Source organism: Physella acuta, unplaced genomic scaffold (assembly GCF_028476545.2).
Source record: "Physella acuta isolate Inbredline_101_S28 unplaced genomic scaffold, ASM2847654v3 ptg001863l, whole genome shotgun sequence".
Taxonomy (NCBI): domain Eukaryota; kingdom Metazoa; phylum Mollusca; class Gastropoda; family Physidae; genus Physella; species Physella acuta.
In genome coordinates this window covers 1-9,364 of record NW_026733369.1, presented here as the reverse complement: position 1 = coordinate 9,364, position 9,364 = coordinate 1, and positions in this window count along the sequence as shown.

The following is a 9,364-nucleotide window of genomic DNA, read 5'->3' as shown; positions in this document are numbered from 1 at the left end:
GGTTGATAGCACAGTGGATGGGTTGATAGCATATTGGATGTGATGGACTGATAGCTGATAACACAGTGGATGGTGGATGGGTTGATCGCTGATAACATATTGGATGCTGGATGGGTTGATAGCTGATAGCACAGTGGATGAGCTAGACTGATAGCTGATAGCACAGTGGATGAGCTAGACTGATAGCTGATAGCACAGTGGATGGGTTGATAGCAGAGAGGATGGGTTGATATCACAGTGGATGGGTTGATAGCACAGTGGATGTGATGGACTGATAGCTGATAGCACAGTGGATGGGTTGATAACTACTGTTAACTAAATAAATAAGTAAAAATTCAAATCAATTTTTCTAATACACATTTATTTCGTCATATTTGGTGGAAAAATGTTTTATTATGCTACAGCGTAGCACAATAATAATCATTCTTTGCCAGTGTCTATAAATGCTTGATTTAAGAAAAGAAAAAATAAACCGGGAGTGATCTCCCCTAAACTTTCTCGAATATTCTTATATAACTTGGAATATAGACATGATTTTTAATTACTTAAACTTTTAAAAATAGAATAGAATCTCATAGAAAAAAGAATTGCACACCAAGCGAACGCCTAAAAAAAATATGCATAATAGTGCGCAATATTATTAGTACTTTATAAATTTAAATGCGTTTTTTGAGAAATTGGAAATAGCGTAAATTAGAACTTCCAGTCAACGGAAATTACTCAAATTTTGACAGAAGGTAGAGAATTAGATATTTTACTTACATGTGAAATTTCATTTATCTATCTAAAATATTACTCAAGTTATAGGCTTTTGAAAAATTCAAAGTAGAAAAAGTACCTTTTCCGGTTATCGGAAATCGCACAAAAGTTGATACGGATATAAGATTATGGTAAAATACTTATATATGAAATTTCATCAGCCTAGCTGTAACGGTACTCAAGTTATCGTGTTTACACACAGACAGACACACACACACACACATACACAGACAGACAGACACACAGACATACGGACAAGATTGCAAAATTATGTTTTTCCGTATCAGTGAGGTGTAAAACGTCGAGATTTAAAAATCTCGATTTTTTTTTTGCACGATTACAAGACTTTCTCTATATGAGAAAGTAAAAATGCCCCTGAGCAGTTTTTTGCGCAGTTTTCAGTTGCACATTTTCCCGATCACCGTATCAAATAGCCTACATTCCCAGGGACGGTAGAACACCAACGTTCGATAACTTCAGTATCAAGGGAGCTAATCCACGCGCCTTTACTGCTGATATCCGCTGACCTTTGCACTACCTTTCTCGACCAATCAAATCCTGACAGCTCATTCAGCTGACCACGAGGCGAGTAGCGGGCCTTGTGGCGAGGAAATCTCTAAATAACCAGATCTCTTATGAAAAAAATAGTTCATCAAATCGCATGCGCTGTTAGGCTTAGACGTATGACCTTGAACCTGCTATGACCGGAAGTTGGCTTTAAAATGTGTTCTCCTTCCGTCTGACACTTCAAACAACGTCATTTCGTCCTGCTGGTCGGGGGTTGGTATTTTTGACATACTTCAGTCGCGAACAGATGTAGTGTAGGTGAAGTAGAGTGCACCTGTTTCTTTGACATCGGTTTGTATGGTGAATGGGTCAAGTACGCTTCCACTACCAACCAGTGCTATAGACGGTGCTGGTTTTAGAAAGCTGAGGCGGAAATTTTTAACACTGAACAGACACACAAACAGACAAACAATCGAATGAACATACACATAAACAAACAAAAAAATCAAACAAACGCTCAAACAAAGAAACGAACGAACGTACCCAAACAAGGTTAGCCCGGTTACCTGAGGTTAACCCGGTTAGCCGAGGTCAACCCGGTTAGCTCTGATTACCTAAGGTAAGCCGAGGTTAACCCGGTTAACCCATGTTAGCAAAGTTTAGCACGGTTAGCTTGGGTTAGCCCGGTTAGCTGAGGTTAACCCGGTTAACCCATGTTAGCACGGTTAGCTTAAGTTAGCACGGTTAGCTGAGGTTAACCCGGTTAACCCATGTTAGCACGGTTAGCTCGGGTTAGCACGGTTAGCTGAGGTTAGCCATGAAAGTTTAGCGCGGTTAGCCAAAGTTAGCCCGGATATCCCTACACATAAACACGTGTACTCTACTTCACTAGCCCCATAGACCGTCGGGTAAAAGGGGAACTTTATTGGGCTGGTAGCCTTAAGACCCGTGGTCGCACCTACACCCTACACACCACACACTGGGAGGGTGACAGTATACTACACACTACACACTGGGAGGGTGACAGTATACGAGCCAGCTCTACATTACGACCACGCCGTGAATTTCCTATCAAATTCAGCCTTGAAACTATTCCAATCGTGTACTTGTGATCTTTTAAAACAATTTTTTATGACAGGGTATTTCCGTTTCTTTAGCTATTTTAAGCACTTCCGGAAATATCCGCACACGTACTGATCGAACGAATAAAAACAAAAAAAGTGGAATTTCCAAATCAAAATAACTTTAAATAGTATACATTAATTTGCGCTTTTTCGACCAGAATAAAACTCAAAACTTAATGCAATAAGTGTCAATCTAAAGAACAAAACAAATTATTTTTATGTAAATCCTTTAAGGTAATGCAAAAGTGCATTATAAGTTTAAAGATGTCTGTTATTTGGTTTCGAACTCAGCCTTTTGCTAAGAAATATAGTAAATAGGTTGAGGCAACCAACGAATTGAACTTTATCAGAACTGAAGGTCCATATGGCCACTTCTCTAACTCAAGCCAGGTACCCACTAAAGCTGAGTGGTCTCAAAGTTTACGATGGGACAGCTTTAGTCTCTATCCTAATTCACGTTCACGCTTTTCTCACTAACAAGACCACACGAGTTGTATTCTGATATCGTCTATTAAAAAAATATGCAACGAATGAAATAACATAAGGTATATGAGTTCTCCAAGGATACAGTTTGGTCGCCTACTGAACCGACCACACAGACCAATGTAAACATTGCTTTAGCCGACCACGACTTATAAACAAAGTCGGCAGTCCGTCTTGAAGCTTTGAAACCCAGTGCATGCAAAACTTCTGTGAACTGTAAGTCATAGGCTACTATAGTACATATTCAGCCACAGAACAAGCCGCAAGATCTATAGAGCAATATCTTGCAAGATCTATTGAACAATATCTTGCAAGATCTATGGAACAATATCTTGAAAGATAGAAAATACAGAAACAGAGGATAGTCTCTACCAGAGACGGGTTACGATGACCTGGTGGTATATCCAGTGCGCATCATGTTACTGCGCACCACCTTACTGAGCATAATGTATTATGTTACTCCGCATTACGCATCCTGTTTCTGAATTATGTTACTGCGCATTACGCATTACGTGTTTCATGTTTCTGCACATTACGCGTTATGTTACTCCGCATTACGCATCCTGTTTCTGCGTATTACGCACTATGTTACTGCGCATTACGTTACTGCGCATTACGCATCATGTTATGTTATATATGTTATATATATATATTTATCTATATACATATATATATATATATATATATATATATATATATATATATATATATATATATATATATATAAACATCTAGGAACGGCCATGTTTACATCGTGACGTCACTTCCGTGAGGAATAATCCACCCCTGCCCTACATCCGCGCGGCTATCCGGCCGTCAAGTGGAGACGACCGTCTGCATAAAAAGTCGCAATTTTTTTTGTCTCCCCTACCGGTGGAGCTGGAGTGTAGTTGTGTCGGTCACGTGTCTCTCCTCCCCCTACCACCCCACCCCTAAAGGCCAGGAGCTGGGGTTATCTCTGCTTGTCTCTACTAGTGAAGGTTGGTCCACCCTCAGCTAGCGGGAGTCCCCACAACACCGGACCAGACATTCTGCTGGTACAGAAAGTCAAGTCAAGCACCCTTTCAAACCAGAGGCGTAGCGACGGGGGGGGGGGGGGGTTACATATGTCCCCGGGCGCCGACCTAGGGACGCCAAAATAAGCTCATTTTAGCTGCTATTTTGAATAATAAATAATAAAAATATATGGAGGTGGGGGGGGGGGGGGGGTGCCAAATTGAAAGTTTGTCCCGGGCCCCGGGAGGGGTCGCTACGCCTCTGTTTCAAACCGTACATCCATTCGGCATATGAAGGAATAGTGTGGTCAGCACTATGCCCAGCCGCCTCTACTTTCACTAACATGAGTCAGGTAGGCCTACCTATGAGCATCAGAGCTGGATGAAAATACGGACGTCCTACCCACTCCAGCCCAGGATCCAATCTCGAGACTTCGGGTTGGCAGTCGCATGTTCTACCACTCGACCACGCCGTCCTTCTTTTTGGACACTTTAAAAATCTCGGAATACTTTAACAACAAATGTTTTTGTAAGGTTTTATTCCACGTGATTTTTTAAACATACAAACCAGAACACAGCTATCGCAAATAGTATGGAGTATCACATCTGTAATAACTAATATTGTAATCTTGTTTATAGGTGTTCCCATGACAACACCATTTGGGGAGAGCTGTATTCAAGACGAGTAAGTAGTCATTTAAAAAATTATCGCCTTAATATTCCACGAGACCTCATTAATTATTCAGGGTACTTTGTGTCACTGGTCAAGCGAGCTAATTAGTTTCTCGGCAAAGTTTTTTCATGCAAGATGTGAATGGGACACGTCTAGAGTCTAGAGCTCTTCAGTGATACTGTTTAGGAGTTATATCGGTATATATATATATATATATATATATATATATATATATATATATATATATATATATATATATATATATATATATATATATTTATATATATATATATCTATATATATCTAATATATAAAGCTCAGTTCTGTATGTAATGCATTGGTATGTCGTTGGAATTGTACGAATTTAAGTGTTAGAAAATTATCGTGCGCATTTGTCTAAATTTATGAGCTAAAAAATTACCATTGAAAGTGTTGGGAAATCATTTTCATTTTTCAAATTACAGTAATAATTGTCGGCATGTTCATTAAACACAAGTTTAAAAAAAATATCATCTTTTACAAAAATTCTAATTATGTCTTTATTTAGTCCTATAGCACTTACTTCCCTTTGATAAATTAGGAAAACAAAATTACTTCCCTTTATAAAACCATTGCATTAGTCGAAAACAATTTACTTTTTAATTACTTTGTTTTGGTGTTGGGAAAAAAAAATAATTACATAATTAGCGGGGATTGATCAAGTGCAAATGTTGTAGGTATTTTACGGATAAGCTTGGAGTATTAAAATTGTTTATTAAATTGAAACAGGCGCGTTCGTTTAAGTGAGTGCAAAAGACTGTGAATAAGTTGGGGTACTATAGTCGTTCATTAAGCTAAAACAGGTGATTCCGCCCCGGGCGTTTATGTTCGCGTTAGTGTTTTCTTTGTGTTTAGGTGGGTTTGCGTTAGTGGTTGCGTTTTAATTTGGTTCGTTTTTGTTCTTTCTTTTTTCGTTTTTGTTTGTGTTTTTTTTTGTTTGGGTTTGTATTTGTGTTTTTTGTTGGTTTTGCGTTTGGATTTGGTTTGTTTTCGTTTGCTTTTTTCGTTGATTTTTTTTTTGTTGGTATTGGTGTTTGTGGTTGGGTTTGTTGTTAGGTTTTTGTTTTCGTTTGCTTTTTTGTTTGTTTTTTCTTTGTGTTTGTATTGGTGTTTGTGGGTGTGGTTGTGTTTGTTGTTAAGTTTTTGTTTTCGTTTGTATTTGTAATTGTGTTAGCGTTATGTTTGCGTTTTGTTGTTTTGGTTTTGGTTGGTTGTGGTTTGGGTGGGCAATGCCGGGTTTATGATGATTACTAAACACACAGGTAATGGTCTTTAACAGAAAGGTTTTTCACAGAAGCCAGAGCAGGGCCTGGCCGGGACGGCTAGTATATATATATATATATATGCGTGTGTGTATGTATGGTTGTATGTATGATGTACTAAAACTATGGGCGATTTGGTGTCACAGTTCCATGTTGGGTCACCCTGTCCCTAATTATGGATATCACTCTAATCAGTAATTAAATTAACTGTTAACTGAGACAAAGCAGGCGATCTCAATAAAATTAATTTTTTTTAGTGTCACCCCCGCAGATAGTATTACTCATTACGGCTCGCACCGCCCCCTTATCCGCGTCTGCTTAGCAAATCAACTGTGGCCTAGCTACGATCCATCTCATAATATCAGTTATTTGCTTTTTAAAAAAAACTAGAGCATTGAAAATATTGTAATTATTCGCCTTTTACTAAATGTTATATTTAAAAATAAAAATTGGATTTCAGTGTTTAAACTTGGTTCTGTTTTTTGTTTGTTTCAAACATGTTATTGTTAATATCACAGTTTGTTTGTCTGATTTAATAGTCACCCAGTGGTTGCCCAGTAACCGGGTTGGAAGTGTTTCAAATCGTTCGCCTTTTGGCGATAATTAGGTTTAAAAGGGTTGAGTGGAGAAACTCATTAATTAAACATAGAGGAGGGGGGGGGGGGGGTGGGTGGCTGGTGGGCGGGTTGTAGAGTAGAGACCTGGGTCATTGAGGTGTGGTTTACATCTGATAAGTGTGTGTGTGTGAGGGGTTTATACCTGCTAGGTGTGTGGGTTATACACTTGCTCGGTGTGTGTGACTGTGGTTTACATCTGATAGATGTTTGGGATATACGCTTTTGTGGCTGCCCATATAAACTGTATCCCTACCTCCCCCCTGTAAGGTTAAATAAAAGAAAACTACAACATTCTCTTCTATCACCGCCCTCCCCCGCGGTGTTTCTTTCAGACATTTTTTCTCCGGGGAGGGGAAGCAGATTTAAATTTCCGGGGTGTGGGGGCGGACATTGGTTAAAGTATTTATTTTGAATATAAATTATCTTCAGGGTGGCGGTATAAGTGTTTTGATTGGGGTTGGTGTTGGAGGGGGGGGGGTTCCCCATGAAGAGATGCCTGAAAGAAACTCTGCTCCCTTGTCGCACGCCTTAAAGCCCATTATTTAAAAGGCTGCTATAAAAACTATCCTACAAGTGAATTAGAGAAAAAAAAATCTAAACTAATAAAAAAAGTCATCGGATATTTAAGACCTTCCTTCTTTAAACCCTTGAGCTCAGGGATTCTCCAAATAATTCAATAAAGCACCTAACGCTAAAAAAAATAATCGAATAGCTCTCCCACGCGGGACAGGCGCCATGATTCGCGAGGTTTACAACAGCGGGATCCTCGCCAGACGCGGTAGTACAAGCTAAACAAAAAGCTAAAAAAAAAAAATAATCTCGGACTAGCAGGTTTTAAATTTTCACTAGATGCTACCAATAAAGTAAAAGATTTCAACCATCTTACAATAAATCGGCGACTCGTGTCCTGAAGCCACTACCGTTTGAGGCCGTCTTTTCCTGGAGGGTAATGGAAAACTCGAGCCACCTCGCGTGGCAGTAAATTAATGAACACTCCCCTCTGACCAAGATGGCGTCTTGCCCCGTCAAAGGGCGTAAATATGGTAGTGTGTGAAGACAGGCATGACATGGAATTTCTTTTCCTCGTTTCGCACTTTCCCCATTACTATTATTTTTTTTTCTCTCTCCACATTAGAAGACAAAAAAGTTGGAAGTTAGGAATCTATAATCTAATTATAGCACAGGAAAACGTACTTAAACTACTAACATCAAGTCATCAATACGAAAGGGTCTAAAATGGATTATAGCTTCGTGCCAGTAAATCATCAGGAAACATAAATAAGGGATCATCCATAAATGACGTCACGCTATTTTTTGACGATTTTTACCTCACCCTCCCCTCCGTCACACATCGTCTCAAAAAGCCAGACCCCCCCTCTAAAATGAAGTCACACCTCAGCCTACAACCCCCCCCCCCCCCTCTCAAAATTGTGGTTGATTTTCTCTTAAAACATTCTTATTTTCCAAAATCTCATCTGAACTTTGTCAACAGAGTATTTTAATCAATTCCTATTGCAATTTATTATAGCAGTTTTCTAAAACTCGTTTTCTAACAATGCTTTTTAGAATGCAAAAGTGTGACGTTACACCATCTAAACACCCCCCCCCCCCTCCCCCTCATCACACACCTTCACAAAATTACGGACCCCCCCCCCCCTCTGTCCTAAGAGTGTGACATCGTTTGTGGACGACCCATACAAAAATAATAATAATATATATATATATATATATATATATATATATATATATATATATATATATATATATATATATATATATATATATATACTCATATACATGTGCTTTTAATAAGAGTTTGGAATTTCCAACAATCAAAAAAACAAATAAGCCAAGAAAAAAAAACTTAAAATGAAACTAGAAAGCTAGAGTCTACATCTTTGTTCCATTGTGTAGGCCTATCCATTTAAAATATCTTGTTTGTCCTTCTTTCAGGAATAACTCGACTCAGTTAATTTGGTCCCGATCGGTTGTCGTTCTTTACTTTCATTATTCACAGTCTCGAATTGGACATACATTTTTAACTTTTTTTTTCTTTCCGAGCGGGATGATTTTCCCAGTATTCAGGGGGTGATGAAAGTAATTTGTGTTACTGATCTCCCCTTACAAATAGTCTGCGCTGGGTCGAATTGAGCGCCATCTTTGATGTGTGGTGTTGTTTGTTCATCTGTTTGTTCAACTTAACGTGAACTTTAAGTCGCGATGAGGCTAATTCTTGTTTTTTTTGTTTCGGTGTTTTACCATGTGACATGGACGGGTGCTCGATTGTTCCCTTTTTTTTCTCATGCGTAGTAAATAATTAATTAAATAATAGTTGAATAATTTATTAAATAAACAATCAAGCCAAGAAACGATTAAATAATTTCCCAGAGGGAAATGAAGTGGTCAGCTGTCCGACTTTGACCCAAATACAGCCGACCCTACATTAAGTGAGCTAAAATAGTGCTTGCAATTAGTTCAGTGATTGCTAATTTTTTTTTCAATTTCAGGATGGAATTTATATAGAAAACATATACTTTTACCAGTGTCCGCCCCCCCCCCTGGAAAATGTGTACCCCCGCCCCCCGAAAATATCAAGTGCCCCCCACCCCCCCGGAGAAAAAAGTCTGGAAGAAACACTGAGAAACACTGATGGTGTAACATCGCTGGCTGAGTTAGCGAAAATGGAATCTTCATAAAAAAAGGGGTGTTATGTTAGATTACTGGTAGTAAAGTAGAAACTAATATAATTTACGAAAGCCAAAACTATCTGCCGCCCAAACCCTAAAAAAAAAATAATTAGAATACCACTTACCCCCCCCCCCCCATTCTGACATCAAATTGAAACATTTTACTGTGCTACTAACGACCTGTCACCCCTATTTATGGTATGGAACAGTCCACTGTT